At 38.9% G+C, this 17,846-nt stretch overlaps 1 long non-coding RNA gene across 1 annotated transcript in view; it reads left to right on the top strand.

Moving 5' to 3' along the window:
• Positions 1 to 15,900, top strand: part of LOC149524197 (uncharacterized) — a 69,459-nt gene extending 53,559 nt beyond the window's left edge. Inside the window, exon 3 of the long non-coding RNA XR_016349809.1 lies at positions 15,635 to 15,900. This is a non-coding gene — a long non-coding RNA (uncharacterized LOC149524197). The remainder of the gene's footprint in view (positions 1 to 15,634) is intronic.
• Positions 15,901 to 17,846: the final 1,946 nt, after the last annotated feature.

Below are 17,846 nucleotides of genomic sequence, written 5' to 3'. Positions count from 1 at the left end.
AAACATTTTAAATCCCCTTTTCTCCTCCCCTGACCCCAAATGGGAATTCAAAATACGTCATTCTCAAAAATCTAAGCATTTAACCTTTTCAATCTAAGTTGTCCAGAGTTCCAGCATCCCACCAGGCAGTGAGCTGGGGAGGTGTGAGCCCTTGCTGCCTAGAAATTATTGGTTTACAAACCTGAGAGACAAGGACTTCATGGCTCCCTGCCACCTGCCAGATGAGTTGCTGTAGAATTTGGCAATTGAGCTGGCAGGAAAGGGTTCCATCAGAACCTGCTTTCCAGAATTTCATCAACATCCACATGTTCTGTGAAGGGTTTCAGTTCTGATGAACTGATGTGTTCTGACAGAAAAAAGTTGTGTCAAAAACGTTCTGACCAGCACTAGATCTAATGTTTGATAAATGCTTAGAGATTGTCAAGTGGAAAAGAGCTTTATAAATGCAAAGTATTTGTTGTTGTTTGAACCTTTTAAGGAAGATAAAATTACAATGCAATGTTAACATATATAATTGTATTGACTTTTTCAGGATCAGGTTAATATTTGAAGAACTGACTAAAAAATCTAGCTAACTGGGGTGGGATTCCTTTAACTTTGAATATATTAAAAAGGTAACCAAATGTTTAAATATCTGGTCCCTTTTTAGTAATAGAGATATAGCAATAGACACCACAGTACAAATCAACAATGGAAAATTAGACACCCCGCTCTACAGAAAACCCACTGACTCATACAGTTACCTACATGCTTCCAGCTCCCATCTAGCACACACCATACGATCCATCATCTATAGCCAAGCTCTTTGATACAACCACATCTGCTCTAATCACACTGACAGAGACCAGAAACTTCAGGATCTCTACCAAGCATTTATAAACCTCAACTACCCACCCGGAGAAATAAAAAAGCAAATTGAAAGAGCCAAATGAATACCTAGAAACCATCTACTACAAGACAGACCCAAGAAAACCAACAATAGACCACCACTTGTCATCACCTACAGCCCCCAACTTAAACCTATCCAACACATTATCAATAAATTACAGCCTATACTGGAACAGGACACTAAACTCCAAGAAGCTCTGGGAGACAGACCCGTAGTCTCCTAGGGTATGTCTACACTACCACCCTAGTTCGAACTTGTTCCACGAGGCGTACAGATAGTTCGGACTAGGCTTCCTATTCTGAACTATCTAGTTTGTGCTGCGTGTAGCCGCAGGCATGGAGTCCGCACTAGTGGACATTTAAAAATGGTAGTGCCTGGCAACATGCAAATGAAGCCCGGGAAATTCAAATCCCGGGCTTCATTTGCAAGTTCGTATGACTACATTAACCACCCTAGTTCGAACTAGGGTGGTAGTGGAGACATACCCTAGGAGACTACAGGTCTATCTCCCAGAGCCTCTCGGAGTATAGTATCCTGTTCCAGTATAGATTTTGGCACTTTTCTTGTACATGTACTTGGTGTGATGTTTTTCCATTTCAAGGACAGTCTATCTTTAATTATAGTACAATTCCACAGGAGGGAAGCACCATTTTCCAATAATGTGCCACACAAAGATTAGCACATAAATGCTACTGAAAAATATTGTTGTAGAGGGGACAAAATGCAAACAGCAGTTCCTCTACCTGATGCTACAATTAGCAAACCAGGTTTATGGGACTCCTATCAAGGTAGGGTATTGTCATATCAGAGGAATCTGAACAGAAATTTCTTCTATTTTGAGACTGATCCTGGTTTGATAGTGGTGTTATAAAGATATTCCCTCTCTGCAGGTGTAAAGAGATATAAGAAACATCACAACAAAAGTTTAGCAATCTGCAACCAAAGTGATTTGAGCACATGCTTTTCAGCTCAGATTTTTATATAGTTCCTACCACTGTTTAAATAAACTATTTGTATGAATGAAACTCAACAACATCTATATTCTGTTATCACAAAGAGAGATGAGTACAAACTCAAAATCCAGATCTTGGCAAAAGCTTAATTAGTAGCTTGAATTTATCTTTATAATGGGCTCAATCCAAGCATCAAATCTGAACACCTCCAAATATTGGAAATTTTTGTTTTTATCTGTGTTTCAAAAGCCACTGCTTGAGTGTTTTAATCCATTCTTTTGGTTCTTCTCATTGTAGAAATACAAATTCTAAACTCCCACACTGATTTTGGTTTTGGATTAAATGTTCTGGATGGTGTTCTCTGGAATGTCTTGATGTTGCAGATTCTGAGGCTTTGAGATTTTGCAATTCTCATTCATATGACTAATCCCCATTTTCTCTTTGTGTACAATCCCACCATCCCACCCTATGCCTCGTATTAAGTATACTGTGCAAATTGCATATTTGACTTTCTCCTCAGTACTCATTTCTTCGATTCCATAATAGTTTGTCTGTTTCTAGTGTTATGGCATGTGAATGTATTAATACTGCCCAACAGACAGGTCTTCCTTAACTTTATAATTGAAACTCACTACAACATTAGAGCATGTCATCTAGGGAAAGTCCAGACCCATATTACTGTTTCAATTCACTGAGTTAAGGTTATCATCTGGAAAGTTTGAATCTGAACTTCCCAGGTTTCAGGGTTTGGCTACATATTTTTGTTTCAGACTTACCTTTTTTTGTAAGAAACACCAGGAAACAGGGGGTGAGCTATGAGTAAGCAATAAGGAATCTACTAATAAAAATGTCACAGTGCAAGAAAGAAACTGACAAGGAGAGAGGTAGATTGACACCAACTAGATGTTTTTCTTCTGTAGATAGAAAAGGGAAAATGTTGGTAACTTGACAATCAAAAGATGGTTATATGAAATAGTTATTAAAAAAAATCAGTTTTCATGTCTTGGTCTCTCACACAAGGTTTGAACTGTTAAAAACCCTTGATCTTGACTAAAAGAAAATTCTTCAGCAGGATACATGAGTGCTGAAGATTATGGAAGAAGAAATATGAGGTTGGACTACTAAAAGATGGAACAACAATAAAGAAGCAGACTCTTAATTGAAACACAATAGGCCAGTCGTTCCATCTCTCCTGAACAAAGCCAGTATTAGAAGACTGTCTCAAAGGTTGTGGCATAGCAAATACTAAATATGGTTGAACTATGCAAAATAGGGCAATGAAGACCTTTGGCACATTTCCAAGAAATGTGCAGAAAGACAGCCAATTACTTTCAGTAAGCAGAAAGGGAGTCATTTATCACTGTAGAACCCATGAAACACAGTCTTGCAGAGCTTTCTCTTGCATAAAGAATGAGAATGTGAAAAGAAACCAACCTTTATTATCAACTTCAAACATACAGAGATTAACAAGAGCCATTTCTGCATAATGATACCGCTATTGCTGGTTTTCAAGGCTGTGTCTCTGATCTAGGGAAATAAATGTGAGAATTTGTGTCATTCCTACATAAAACTTTGGTACTGGCTCTTGAGAGTAACAGGTTGAATGGAGGAAATACAATTAAAGAAGAGCAATGCATTCGGTGCCACTTTTTAAAATGATTTTTCAATTTTTGCAATTGAATTGCAATTTTTCAGCATTCTGAATATGTAGTCAAGGAATTCTCTGCTCTCTCTGACTCCTGCCATAGATGTTGTAACTGGCTGTTTCCTTCTGTCCATGATGTTTAACACTCTATAAAATTCAGCAAGACCCTTACTTTCCCCCTGAGAAACACTAATGCAAGTAACGCTCTTCCTGTCAGAAGACTGCTTGAGGGGACTCAGTTCGGAGCCCTCACCAGGACTCGTCTAGAGCAAACACATTCACACTGAGCATGCAGCTTATGTACCCACTCTTTTAGGGATGAAGAACATCATTTTAATATCAAAAGAGATCAAGCAATATTATTTATGAATGAAGCAAACAAAAGAAAATTACATTGCGGCTTATGGATATCAGAAAAGGTACCAATTAAATGTAGAGTCCCGCTGCTGGGACAATATTGCTGTGTGTACTCTGCCAACAAGGTTTACATATAATAATTATAACAGGTCCCTAAAAAGTAGGTATGTATCCTCCTACCTACATGTGACGGTGTTAAATCAAGATGACTGGTAACTGGCACATTCCACATGCTGATATGCCAGCTTTTCTTTCACTTTGTTTTATTTGTCCTGTAAAATCAGTGATGTGTACAAAACAAATGAGCAAAGTTGTTAAATATACAACAAACATTAGCAACAATTTACCAATGTGATATTTGCCATGAGAAGGAAATGTCTATGGCACTGGTGTGGAAAAGGTAGTTCTGCTGGTCACAGCAGGAATTCTTGTTTCTATCCTAAACTCCATTCGTCTACTAAACCCCTGTCCCCTGATTGCATACTTGTATTATTATTCTCTTTCCATGGTAGTTGTATCACCAGTGTTGCCCTTTGCTTTAAGTGAATTACAGTATGCATTAAAGCAGCCATCTGGAATCATATCCCTTCCTTGGAGTTTAGTTCTTCATCATCTTCTTACCCCCATGCCAGCCCGTTGTACTCTGTTCAGGGATGCAATTACAGAGATTGGTATAAAGGAGGGAAGAGATAAGAACAAGCCTGGTATTACCTCAGATGTACAGTTTTTGATGTGGCACTAGAGGAGATGATATTGTTGCTATTTTCATTTCTGCATCTGCCATCCTCCTTTTCCTCTGATTCCAAGGGGCACCAATTCTACAACGGCTGCATGTGTGCAATTGTCATTAAAGTCAGTGGAAACTGCTTTTATGGAAGTTGTGCTACAGAGATTTGAGAGTGGGTGTTGTTTTCATCGCTCACTCCATCACTATTTTTGATCTTTCTCTCTATATAAAATACCTGAATGAGTTATTCACGGGTTGTTCTTTACAGAGATAAGGAAGTGAGGAGAGCTGATCAGTTCTCATTACTGCTTTGTTCTCCTATTTCCTACTTATATTTTCTGGAGCTTTTTTCTTTCTCGTGGGTAATGGAGGAGTAAGCAGCTTGGACTTGACCGTCTCCTCTCCCAAAATACTAATGAGGTCTGGCATCCTGGTATGACTCCCAGCAGGGGATCTAGTGGGTAATTCTTTACTGAATAATTTTATACTTTGACTAAAATTGTTGATTTTATTGAAAGTGAAATAAATAAGCTTTAAGGGAAATGTAAATAAATAAATGAAACATATCTGGTGCTAAATTCTCAGCTTTCACAATAATATATGCATAAAGCCAACTAAGAATTAATCCTTTCCTATTTTATAGTTGCTATCTTGGGCCCTCATTCTGTATATTTGAACACCTGTTCTTTGAGTGTAACCCTATTGAGTTTAAGTGGGACTACCCATAGTACCACAAATTAAGCACACGTAAGTCTGTGCAGCATTGGGGCTTTGTACTGGTACACTCTACACTTTATATAAAAAGCAAGAAAAAGCCCAATATATAGAACTAAACATAAGAATACTAAAGTAAACTATAATCTGGGGAATTTAGCGGGGGGTAGGGAAGGACTACCTCAGATTTTTGCTTTGATTCCAACAGAAAATGGGTAGGAAATACAAAAAATAGCAAACTAAAGTTTAATTTTTATTTTTGAAATTTTCATATTAGATACTGGAATGATGGATTCAATTTTTTACGACTATAAAGCTTCAGAAGGAAGAAATCAATTTTTTTAAAACTTTTACTCAAAAGGAGTACATGGATTTCATCTGTAAGAGAATCTTCAGAAGAGTTACCCTAAGAGAAAATTCAAAACCATTTTATAATGATTAGGGAAGCTCTTAAGTTCCTATTTTTAACAGCACATAATTCTTCTATTTAAGCTAGTTCAAAAGAATTCTTTTCCTCTGGTCATCAGTATATAGTGCTTTAGTTTTTATTTTCTAGCAGTCAAAACTTTATGCAATAGCAAAGGCACTAGTTGGCCAGGTAAAATCCTGCTTTTGATAAATAACAGAGTAGTTACAAGAAAATATAAGAAGCAAAAACTGGTTTATATTTTCTGATTTACTATATATTTTAGGAAGTTTGTCTGTCTGTCTGTTTGGTCAAAAACTCATCCTAAACTGTTAGAGCTAGGACTACCAAATTTGGTATTCAGCTTCCTCTCATCATTAACTTAAAGCAAGGTAAAAGTTTGGTTGTGCCAGGAAAATGGGATGTGCCTAGAATGGGACTGCTTCTCATAAAACCATACTGAAAAGAGACAGAATAATCAAATAAAGTACAGTCCTCAAAACTTACATAACTCAGCAAATGTTGAAGGACACTGAACCAGAGGTGAAAGTAAACTGGTGTGCCACTCCAGTAAGAAGAATCTGGACAGGTGGGGTGCTCGGTTGCAGAAGGTGACAGTGTGCACTCCCAGCATGGCTCCTGAGGCTCTTCCTCAGGCTGCCATACTAAGCAGCTGGCAGCCAGGCATGGACTACCCCATCCCTGTGTCTCCCAACCACCCAAGGTGGGGGGGAGCTGAAGCTCTCCCACAGGTTCATACAGGGACATTACTGGCTGTTCCCCTTAGTCAGGGAGCAAGGGGAAAGTGCACACATTGCTGCATTCCTCATTCTGGCTGGGGAGAGTAGGGGGCAGACAAGCTGTGCACTTTGCTTTTGCTCCCTGCCAGGGACAGGATGGGGAATAGCAAACAGCTTCCACTCCCCCTGCACTCCACCTACACACTCACATCAACACCCTACCCTGAGCCCCTCATATCCACAGCCCCCTTCCCTCACTCCTGCACCCCTCCACATCCCCACCCTCTGCCCTAAGCCCCACCTTACCCCAACCCTGACTCCTGTACCCCCTCATACCCCAAGCTCCCTTGAGCCACTCCACACCCAGCCCCTTGCCTTCACTCATGCTTCCCTCCATATATACATAAACCCCTTGCCTGAGCCCCCTACATCCTCAATCCCCTGCCCTGAGCCCCCCCCCTTGCTGACCAACCCTAACTCCTACACCCCCACACTCCTAGTGCTTTGCCCTGAGCAATATCTCCCAGATCATGCCCTGACTACTGTACTCTCCACATCACCAGCCCCGTGCCCCCCACACACCCTGACACTGCCCAACCCTCTTTCTTGAGCCCCCGACACTCCACTCCACACTTACATTTCTTTCAGGTACTGTTGTATAATAACCTCCACCACCAACCTCTTGCCCTAAGCCCCCCTAAGGGGTGAGGTTGTGATTTGACAGTATCTGTAAGACATAGGTTCCTTTCTGAATCAATATGCGACAGAAAAACAGGATAAACCTGGAATAGGACTGCTTCTCAATAAACCTTACACAAATAAATAAACTGTGAAATTTGGAGTAGTGATCTGTTTTGGCACAGCTTAGTCACTATTTAAGATTTAAATACTAGAAGAAAATGTTATTGGAAACCAAATTCACTATACCCCCTTTTTATTAAAACATAGAAAACTATAAGAGTTTATAGGAATGAAGAAGAGATACACTTGATGGAATTCCCAAGTTAAAAAATAATACAAAAACAATTAAATGGAAAAATTTAACAATCCCTTTTTTAAGAAATCCAAAATAAAAAAATAACTTCATAAAAATAACAGTGTATTTTTGAAAAATGCAATTATTTAAATAAAGCATGTACATTTTCCTTTTATTAAAAAAAAATCTCAATTGAGTTAAGGACCTGAGCAATGCCAGGTATATCTGCTAGTTTCAGTACCTCATCAGCTGAAAATCTGACCATCTTAAGCCCGTAAATTATGTTTCTTTTAGGGGGGAGTGTACATACAGCCTCCTAAGCAGCATGGAAAAATATGAATAAAATATTTAAATATCAATGTAATAGTCTGTGGCTTGTAAAAAATAAATTGTCACAGACTTATCATTAGCCAGAGAATCAATTAAAAAAAAATCAGTAAGAAGGCATTACCCTTTCAATAATGAGATTTTTGTGTGCTGCCAAAGATAAAAAATTAAAGATATTTTGATATATGGTATTTGAATATGGTTTCACTGGGGCTTTTAAAAAACTCCAAATTGATTTCTCTCATGATTCAAGAAACAAATGCATCTATAATCAATTTTCAGCAAGGGCCAAAAATTACAAACAAAATTATCTTTTTGCAAATTGGGGCACAGATAAAATACCATCAAGTTTTCTTTGTCTCGCCATAGGTTCTTCATTGAAGCACAGCACTTAGGACTTTGAAAGATACTATTGACCTGTTTATAAACAATGATATAACACGCACATTTAGTTGAATATTTAGTGTTCATATTCAAAAATACAGGGGCAGAATTTGCACTGCAGCTTGACAGTTCTGTTATAGGGATAACAGAGATGCCAGGAGATGTATTCTTTGGAGCCATATATCTAAATTCTCCACAAAGGAGATGAGCACTGACCCCAACTGCTATTATTACAACCCATTCACTCTAGCTAAGGATACACAATTACTAAGTGACTGGACTAATGGTGACAACATTTTCCCCACATCCTCCGCCTCTCGTAGTTCCCTTGTGCAAAGACTGTTTCCTCCCACCTTGCCCACAGTGGGAGTGGAGTGGATTTGTCCCTATATGGAGAATTAGTCAGTTTGGAATCTTCACTGAGACTGTCTAGTTATACTTGTAATCATTAACTTCAGCTGTCTCACTTGGACTCACTATCTATTTTAAAGCTTTTAGGCAGTATTTTGGACAGTAAATTATTGCAGCCTTTCAGCTGTAACTTGGAAACAAAATTCAGTTGGCTGCTCATGCATTGATTTGGTCCTAATGTTTGTTTCATCTGATGATTATCTTGTTTCTTTAATATTAGGAATTTTGTTTGATTATCTTGTTTCTTTAATATCAGGAATTTTGTTTTATCTAAAGAAGGTTGTTTTTTTTTTGTTAGCTGTGACTAGTTCACTCTCTCTCCTAACAATAGTTGGAGGGATTTTCAAAGGAGCCTGTGACCCAGTACACATAATGCATTAACTTGAAATCTTTTGACTAAAAGTTTCTGTGGAGAATGCTTGCAGGTCTCTCAGGGTGCATCTATATTGCAGGGCTTAACTTGAAATAAGCTATGAAATTGAGCTATGTCAATTCCGTAGCTTATTTCGAAAAAGTTTATTTCAAAATTGGGAGCGTCTACACAGCACTTATTTCAAAATAGAGCACAATGAGGGTGACAGGAATCAGAGTAGAAGTCCTCAAGCTTGACAGTATTTTGACATTATTTCAAAATAACTGCCTGCTGTGTAGACATGGACTAAGTTATTTTGAAATAATGTTAGTTATATTGAAATAATGTTGCTGTGTAGATGTACCCTCAGTTAAACTGTCATTTTCACACATGACTTAGGTACTTAGCACCTGATTCACAAAAGTACCTAAAAGATGCTGCTAAGTGCGTAGTGGGGTTTACAAAAGTATCTAAGCAGGTTAGGCACCTAACTCCCATTGAAAGTCAATGGGATTTAAGACCTTAAGGGCATGTCTACACTGGGAAGTTATTTCAAAATAACACCACTTATTTCAAAATAATGAATCCACACTACCAAGACTGTTATTTTGAAATAATGGGCTTGTTATTTTGAAATAATAACTCCTGTTTGTGAAGAAGAATCTTATTTTGAAATAGTTATTTCAGGAGTTATTATTTCAAAATATTTTATTTTGAAATAACCTGGTGTAGACACAGCCAATTGTCTAAATCACTTTTGAATAATGTAACTTAGGGTTCTAAATTACTGACACACACTTGAAAATTTTACCCCCAGTGACTAAACATGTAAATAGTTTTCCTCATTCAAAATTTCGTTTTGTTTAATAGTTCAGCTTGGGCTGCTGATTTTATGCAAATCACAGTTTGGTATTTTTGGAAACAACTTCTGCAGAAATACACAAACATTTTATTTAAAGATCTTCCATAGAGCTAAGATTTCCTTTAACAGATCCAAAATAATCCAGGTTCATATCAAGCTGCCAAAACATGCATCCAATTTCTATGCTGAGTGGTGAATATTTACTCCTAAGGTAGATTTTATTGGTTTTTTTATTATTATATTTTAAATGCATCCACTTCACATCTGATTCCCAATGCACATTTAAAAAGCACAATGCATGCCTCACAATGTTGGCAAACTGATTTCCAAACTAACACAACAAGCAGGTGACTGAACAGCATAGAAGAAGCACAGGAGGAGGGATAAGGCCACAGCCTTAAGATTATGAAATTATTCACTTTTTCAGTTAAGTACTATTTTTATTACTTTTTCAGCTAAGTGAAATAAACAAATAAATGACCATAGGCACCAAACCTGTAAGCACACATGCTTAGCTTTACATACCTGCATTTTTGTCTGGGTGTTGGATTCCTATTTGTGCCACACTAACTGCTAAGTGAAAGTTGTTTCAGCCAACCCTCACACATAACCATGAAATTAGAAGTCTTTGCATCATCTTTGACTCACACATTTCTTGAAATGCTCATACCTGCCATATTGTGCCTCATTTTATATGACTAAGATTGTAGCTGAAGCACCTCAAATGCAGACACTGTGATTGTAGGATGGAGACTTTACATTAAGCAATTGAAACAGCAGTAGGTCAAGGTGCATTATAGAAATTTTAGTGCAGAAGTAGGAACTGCATGGCCAGCACTGTATGTAAGTGCTAAAGACTTACAACCCGGCTTGCTGCCTGCTAATTATGCGGCTAAGCCCAAATAAAACTGAATGTTTGATATTATCCAGGTAGTGGCTTATTATATAATCCGTTTCAAGAAATCTTACAAGTTACTTTTAAGATAATAAGTTTCTTCTGTTTTATTAAACTGATTGAACAGTTCCCTAAGTTTTGGGGAGTTCTGCATTTGCCATATCTTTTCAGCATGCTGACCCTAAGATGAACTGATTTAATGAAGGGTGACTCAAAAATGGATATTGGGGTAAATGAAGTATAATACTGATTTGCAAAACAAGGGGGCAAAACGTAGACCTGGAACTCTGAATCTGAACACCCAGAAACATGGTATAAATTTGGGGTTTAGATTCAGATCTTGCTCCAAACTCAATAGCTCTGAGCCATCTTGAATTATAAGTGATATAAATCTCCTTTACTTGTGACCAGACAGCCTTTTCAAGGGATTTGTGAATGATTTTTTAAATACAATGAAACTATTCACTGAAAATCAGGATTAAAGGTACAAACCACGGTTGATGAGTCATGCTTTGCATTATGTGATGTGCTGGTAATCACATAGCCATTGAGGGTTAGCACATAATTTTATTGTACTATTAGTATCAAAAATACATAATAGCTTATACTGGGTCTCTTAGGCTAGGTCTCTACTACAGGAGAAGTTTGAATTAAGATACGCAACTGCAGCTACATTAATTACGAAGTATCTTAAATTGCATTTTGGCACTGTCTACATTGTGGGAAGTTAAAGGGAGCACACTTTCCCTTCGACTCCCATTATTCCGCATGGATGCAGGACTACTGGCACTGACAAAAGTGCCCTCTCAGTTCAAATTAGTGTGTCTTCACTAGACCCGCTAATTCAAACCTTGGAAGTTCGACTAGAGCTGCTTTGATCTTCTCTGTAGTGTAGATAAGCCCTTACAGCAGTTCTGGCAGAGTATGATTAAAATCAGTGGAGCGAGCCCCACCAACTTAAGGATAGAAATGTTGTTCACATTTGTTCCTTTAATAATTGTAATATGGAATAAATATGTCAAATTTATCAGCATGATGAATATATAATCAGCATGTAGTGTAAAGAATCTACGGGCTAAAACTCAAGCAAGTTCAGGTATATGCAATATAAATGGTAAATATAAAAGTAAAGAAATTTTTTCCAAACTCTTCAAGAATCTCTCTCAAATCTCACCATCTAACCATCAATAACTTGGCTTCAGCACTTCTATTCCACCTAAGCCTAGTAGCCTGCTCTGTTTCCTGCTGCAGTTTATAAACACTTAGGGTATGTCTGCGCTACAGCGTTATTTCGAAATATCTTATTTCTAAATAATTAATTCAAAATAATTTATTTTGAAATAATGCGTCTACACACACAATGCATTTCAAAATAGCATTTTACTATTTCAAAATAGCACGTCCACACTGAGTGGACACTGAATCGCATTTAAGGCTGGCCAGAACCAGGTCTGGCAGGGCATCAGGTCAGGAGTTACTTTGTGCGGCTGCTGTTATTTCTAAATAATTTTGCTGTGTAGACATACCCTATCATCCAAAATAGTGCTTACATTTTTTAGTTTGGGACACTTTTCTATTGCAATTACATTAGGGAAAATTTCACTCCTTAGCAGAGGGTCAATAATAACATGGCCTATGCACCACTTGTATCTTATTTTAAGAGTTTAACAGATTGTTGTGATTACTAAGCTTTGTGTCGGTCCAATGTAAGGTGTGAATTTTACATTATGTGATCCTGAAGTATTAGACTTGCACAAGCAATAATAAGACTTTCTCTCTTTTTAGGCCTGCATGACAGCCTCTGCTGGCCACGGAAAAGAGTACTGCAGACATATCTGAACCACTGATCTTAGTGTAAAAGGCTATGGAATCCTTTATCAATGCATGGCTCCCTAGACTCAGAAACTCATCTTGATGTAGCAAATTGTACATGGAAGGACCATTGCTCCTGCACAGAGCCTTCTTAGATGGCTTTGCCTTCATCCGCTGCCTTGGTTCTTGTCATGCAGACAGAAAGCAGAAGACCAGAAGTGCAGACAATGTGATGTTTATTGGGATTAGTTTCCAAGCTATTCCAAATCTTTCACAACAGTTGGGCTTATCTCTATAAGCTAATAGAGTTTTCCTCTTTCCCTCTCCTAACTACAGTTCTAGTAGATGACAAGAGAAGCTCTTCTTCTCACCCAGGGCTGGGCAAAATGTGGCCTGGGGGCAGGTCTGGCCCACCTCACATTTTGATCCGGCCCGTGTACTGCATCTGGCTGCTTTCTATTTATCTCCTGCTGCCTGTGCCACCGAATTTCCAGGTAGTGGTTCAGGCAGCAGGATTCTATTTAAATGGCTCATAGTTCCTGATCACGGCACTATCCTGGCAGGGACCGGAGCTGCAAGCCTTTTAAATAGCCGCAGCAACCCTGGGCAGCTGCCAGGCAATGTAGTAGTGGCGAGGTTGGGAGCTGTGAGTCCTTTGCTGTGTTTTTAATTCAAAGCTGTCTGGGGGGAGGCTAGTCCCCAGCCCCTCCTCTTCTGCCCCAGATCCCACCCCTTCTGGAAGAGGGAGATGAGCCAGCCTATGACCACCTACCAAAATTTATTAAGTGCCCCTCCTCTGAAAATTATTGCCCATCCCGTTCTAACCCCTAGCTCTGAACACTGCTGGAGATTCCTCTTCCAAGTGTTCTGCTTCCAGCTCTGATGCTTCAGAGCATTTATCTTGTGCCCCCTTCCCACCTTCAATGCTGCAGAGCATTGCTGGTGTCCCTGTTCCTCGTTCCCCTATTCCTAGTTCCCCATTCTCCCATTCCCCCAGTACCATTGCCATTCCCCTTCCCACTCTCAATCCCTTCTCTTCCTTCTTAGTTTGCCCAAATATACTGGCAATGTATCCCCCTAGTCACACCCTGTATAATTTATGGTCATGTTCCGTTCTAAAGCATCATGAGTTAGGGTCTTCATTTCACCTCTTTTGTACCCCATGGGAGGGGTAAGGAGTGAGATTGTATTTTGTTCAGGGGCAGGCATTTTTTTCTGGTCGTTTACTGTTTTACTTCTCCTCTATCTCCCCCTGGCACCTCCTAACTTGTTGCTTGACATTGCTATGAGACAAGGAGTTGAGGCAGTCATTAGGTGTGCACTCGTATATTACACTCCCATTATACCCTTTTAGCAACACTTTTAGCTCCATCTGCACTAAAAGCTCCATGTGGTTGTGGGAAATGCAATATTCAGCATCTTTTCCATTTTCCTTCACATGTATTACTAAGGATGTAAGAGTATCAAATTGAAACAAAAAATTCTATCTCAGGCTAACAACCAGGAGTATATGCTAACAAGCCTCATTGCCTTTGGTGGGTGTCTATCCATGCACAACAATGGCAGGATCAGGGTCTTACATCTCAAATCATCCTGTAAGTATAGAAGAAAATATACAAAGCCAAATGAAAGCTGTGGAAAGAATAAAAATTGGGCTTGTGCCTTTTTTTGGTGGGGGAAGGGGGCTTCTTTATAGCTTCATAGATCCTAAGATCAGAAGGGATCATTATGAAACAAAAAACAGGACTATGTAGCACTTTAAAGACTAACAAGATGGTTTATTAGGTGATGAGCTTTCGTGGGCCAGACCCACTTCCTCAGATCAAATAGTGGAAGAAAATAGTCACAACCATATATACCAAAGGATACAATCAAAAAAATGAAAACATATGAAAAGGACAAATCAAATTTCAGAACAGAAGGGGGATGAGGGGGGGAGGTAAATGTCTGTGAGCTAATGATATCCCCAATTATCACCTCTAATATCATTAGCTCACAGACATTTACTTCCCCCCCCCCCCCATCCCCGTTCTGTTTTGAAATTTGATTTGTCCTTTTCATATGTGTTCCTTTTTTTGATTGTATCCTTTGGTATATATGGTCATGCCAATTTTCTTCCACTATTTGATCTGAGGAAGTGGGTCTGGCCCACGAAAGCTCATCACCTAATAAAACATCTTGTTAGTCTTTAAAGTGCTACATAGTCCTGTTTTTTGTTTCAGCTAGACCAGACTAACGCAGCTACATTTCTATCACTAAGGGATCATTATGATTTTGTGGAAGCTTGACTTCTTGTAGGAAAGAGACCAATGACCTTTCCCAAAATATTCCCAGAGCATATTCTTTAGGAAAACATCCAATCTTCATTTTAAAATGGTCGCTAATTGAACATCCTCCTTAACTCCATGTAAACTGTTCCAATTATTAATTACTCTTGTTGTTAAAAAATGCATACCTTTACCATTTCAATTTGTCTAGCTTCAACTTTCAGCCATTGGATCCTATTACTCCTTTCTCTGTTAGATTGAAATCTCATTATGAAATATATTTTTCTCTTATTGACTTATAGACAGTAATCAAATCACCCCTTAGTCTTCTCTTTGTTAAATTAATCAGATTGCATTCATTAAGTCATCACTATAAGGCAGATTTTTAAATCTGGAATTAAAAAATTATCTGCACACAGCTCACTGAAGGGTGACAGTCAGGTCTCTATTGAGAGCCAGTGGTCTATTCTCTGAACTCTTTTCAATTTATCAACATTTTTCTTAAACTATGGGCTCCAAAAATGGACACTATTCCAGCAGTCTTTGCACCAGTGACATGGACAAAAGTAAAACAAGCTCTCTTCCTTATTTGATTTTCCCCTAGTTATGTACACTCGGACTGCATTAGCTGTTTTGGCCATTGCATCACACAGGGAGTGTTTGTTCAGCTGATTACCCACACCCTCCTCCAAATCTTTTTCAGAGTCTCTGTTTTCGAGGTGACAGAAATCCATCTATGTTTGTAGATATTTACATTCAGCCATTTTAAATCACATATTGTTTGCTTGCATTCAGTTTACCAAGTGATCTAGATTGAACTGATTCAGTGACCTGTCTTCTTCATTATTTATTATCCACCCCCAATTTTTGTGTTAGCTGCAAACTTTATCGGTGAATGATTTTGTGTTTTCTTCCAGGTGATTGATAAAGACATTAAATCGCACAAAGACAAGAACCAATCCCTGTGGAACCCTACTGGAAACAGACCCACATATGATTACTCCCTGTTTACATTTACATTTTGAGACTTACCATTTAGTAAGTTTTTATTCCACTTAGTGCCATGTTAATTTTATATACTTATAAAATTAAATCAAAATGTAAGCTCTGCCTCGGGCTTTCTGTAGTCAGCCTCTGGTCAGTTTCAGCAGCGGCTGACTTGGGAACGCCTGGGGTAGAGCAGCTGGGGTGCTGCCGGGTTGGTCCCCGCAGCGCTGAGGTGCGGCGCTGCGGGGACCTACCTGGCAGCGCCCCAGCTGCTCTGTCCCAGGCATCCAGATTCAGCCGCTGTTGAAACTGATCAGCGGCTGATTCCAGGAAGCCCGGGGCAGAGCAGCTCTGCCTCGGGCTTCCTGTAGTCAGCTGCTGGTCAGTTTCAACAGTGGCTGAATCTGGACACCAGTTCCGACTTACATACAAATTCAACTTAAAAACAAACCTACAGTCCCTATCTTGTACGTAACCCGGGGACTGCCTGTAATCAATTACAGTAGTTCCCACAACAGGATGACAATTGTTACCAGAGTCTACGGCGTGAGGGCGATGGATGTGATGCTGGCGACCTCAATTCGTTGGCTCTTCTGAGCCTCAGGAGAGGAACAGCCAGGAGTCCCTCGATGGTAGACGGTACCGACGCTGGTGACCTCAATCTTTGGGTCCTTCTGGGGCCTCGGAGAGGAACAACCAGGAGTTCCTTGAAGCAGCTGGTTGAGAGCGATGATCGCCTTCCGCTGGTCACGCCTCTTCCTTCACTCCGGGACAGCTCTTCCTGCTTTCAGCGCAGCTAGAACAGATGATGGAAACTACAAACTATCTATCCTACCCTAACTTATCCTAGAATAAAACCCTAACTTTGTCACAACGCTCCCGATGAACAAGCTCGACGACGGCCGACATGCTGTGACCAATGCAGCCTGATGAACAAGCTTGAAGACGAAAGCTAAGCTATCTAACTGCTAAACTACCTAACCTATGCCTAAAAGGTAGAGCTAAGCCTTCTGCTTAGTCTATGTCCTTAGACTTAACTTAACTCATACGAAGTACGCGTTATAATGTCGCATCCCTCTCTCTCCCTCTCCTGCACTAACCTAGCTTAACGTAAGCCTAGCCCGACGCCCCGACGCAACAGTTATTCTGTGCATGGTACAGGCTTATATATCCTAGGTTCATACATATGCATGAGGGTGTTGGTTTAATCTGATTGGTTACAGCAGATGTGACATTAGCATGATTTTAAACTGTTTGGTTCTTCAATCAAAACACTACATACTAATAAGACAACAGTCGTTTTCTATGAATATTCATCAATTAACGGGCTCCATTCATGAATATTCATTTACAAATTCAAATTCAAAATGAAACAGACCAGTAAACAAGTCAGTAAACAAATCAGTTGACATTTCTAATAGAATGGTGACATGACGTAATGCATGGCTTAGTTAATACATATGATGCTGCTCAAGCTCATTATACAGACAACCAATCTGATATAATTACACAAGCATTACGTGCATATTAAACTATTCTGCTAACATAAGGCAACACTAAGTCAAACTCCTTACAGAAATGCAAGTATTTTCTGCCAAACTAGCACATTTAATTAACTAAAGGTATGATTTCTTCAAAATATATTTATTATGCATTATATATGTTTGAAGTGTTTTTAAAGGGCTTCTTTTCTTCAGATTGTTTTTATATTAGAAATTCAGGATTTGTCTGCCCTCCAACAGGAGAGGAAGTAAAATGAAGTGATGACAGCAGCACAATCAAGAGATCAAAAATTGAGCACTTAAGATAGGAATAGACTTTTAGTCAGATTTATTACCATTTTTTATATTTATTGGTTTAACTTTTTTTAACCATATAGTTGACTGATATTCCAACCTTTCCAACTAAGGCATGAGAAATTATAGTAAACACCCCTAAAATCTACTTGAAGCAGCTCCAAGGAAACTATGTGTGGATACTTACATTGCTATCAACTAAGTTTACAACAATTTAGTTACATTGTTTTGAACAGGTATAAGATAATCCAAAAATCAGCCACTCAGAGAAGAACAAACTTAACATTCGTGATATTTGCCAAAGAAAAAAACAAAAAAAAACCTTTTGAAAAACAATCTTTCAGGC

Source organism: Pelodiscus sinensis, chromosome 6 (assembly GCF_052426305.1).
Source record: "Pelodiscus sinensis isolate ZL-2025 chromosome 6, ASM5242630v1, whole genome shotgun sequence".
Lineage (NCBI taxonomy): Eukaryota > Metazoa > Chordata > Testudines > Trionychidae > Pelodiscus > Pelodiscus sinensis.
Note: the sequence above shows the minus strand (reverse complement) of the source record. Positions and strands in the feature narration are given on the sequence as shown.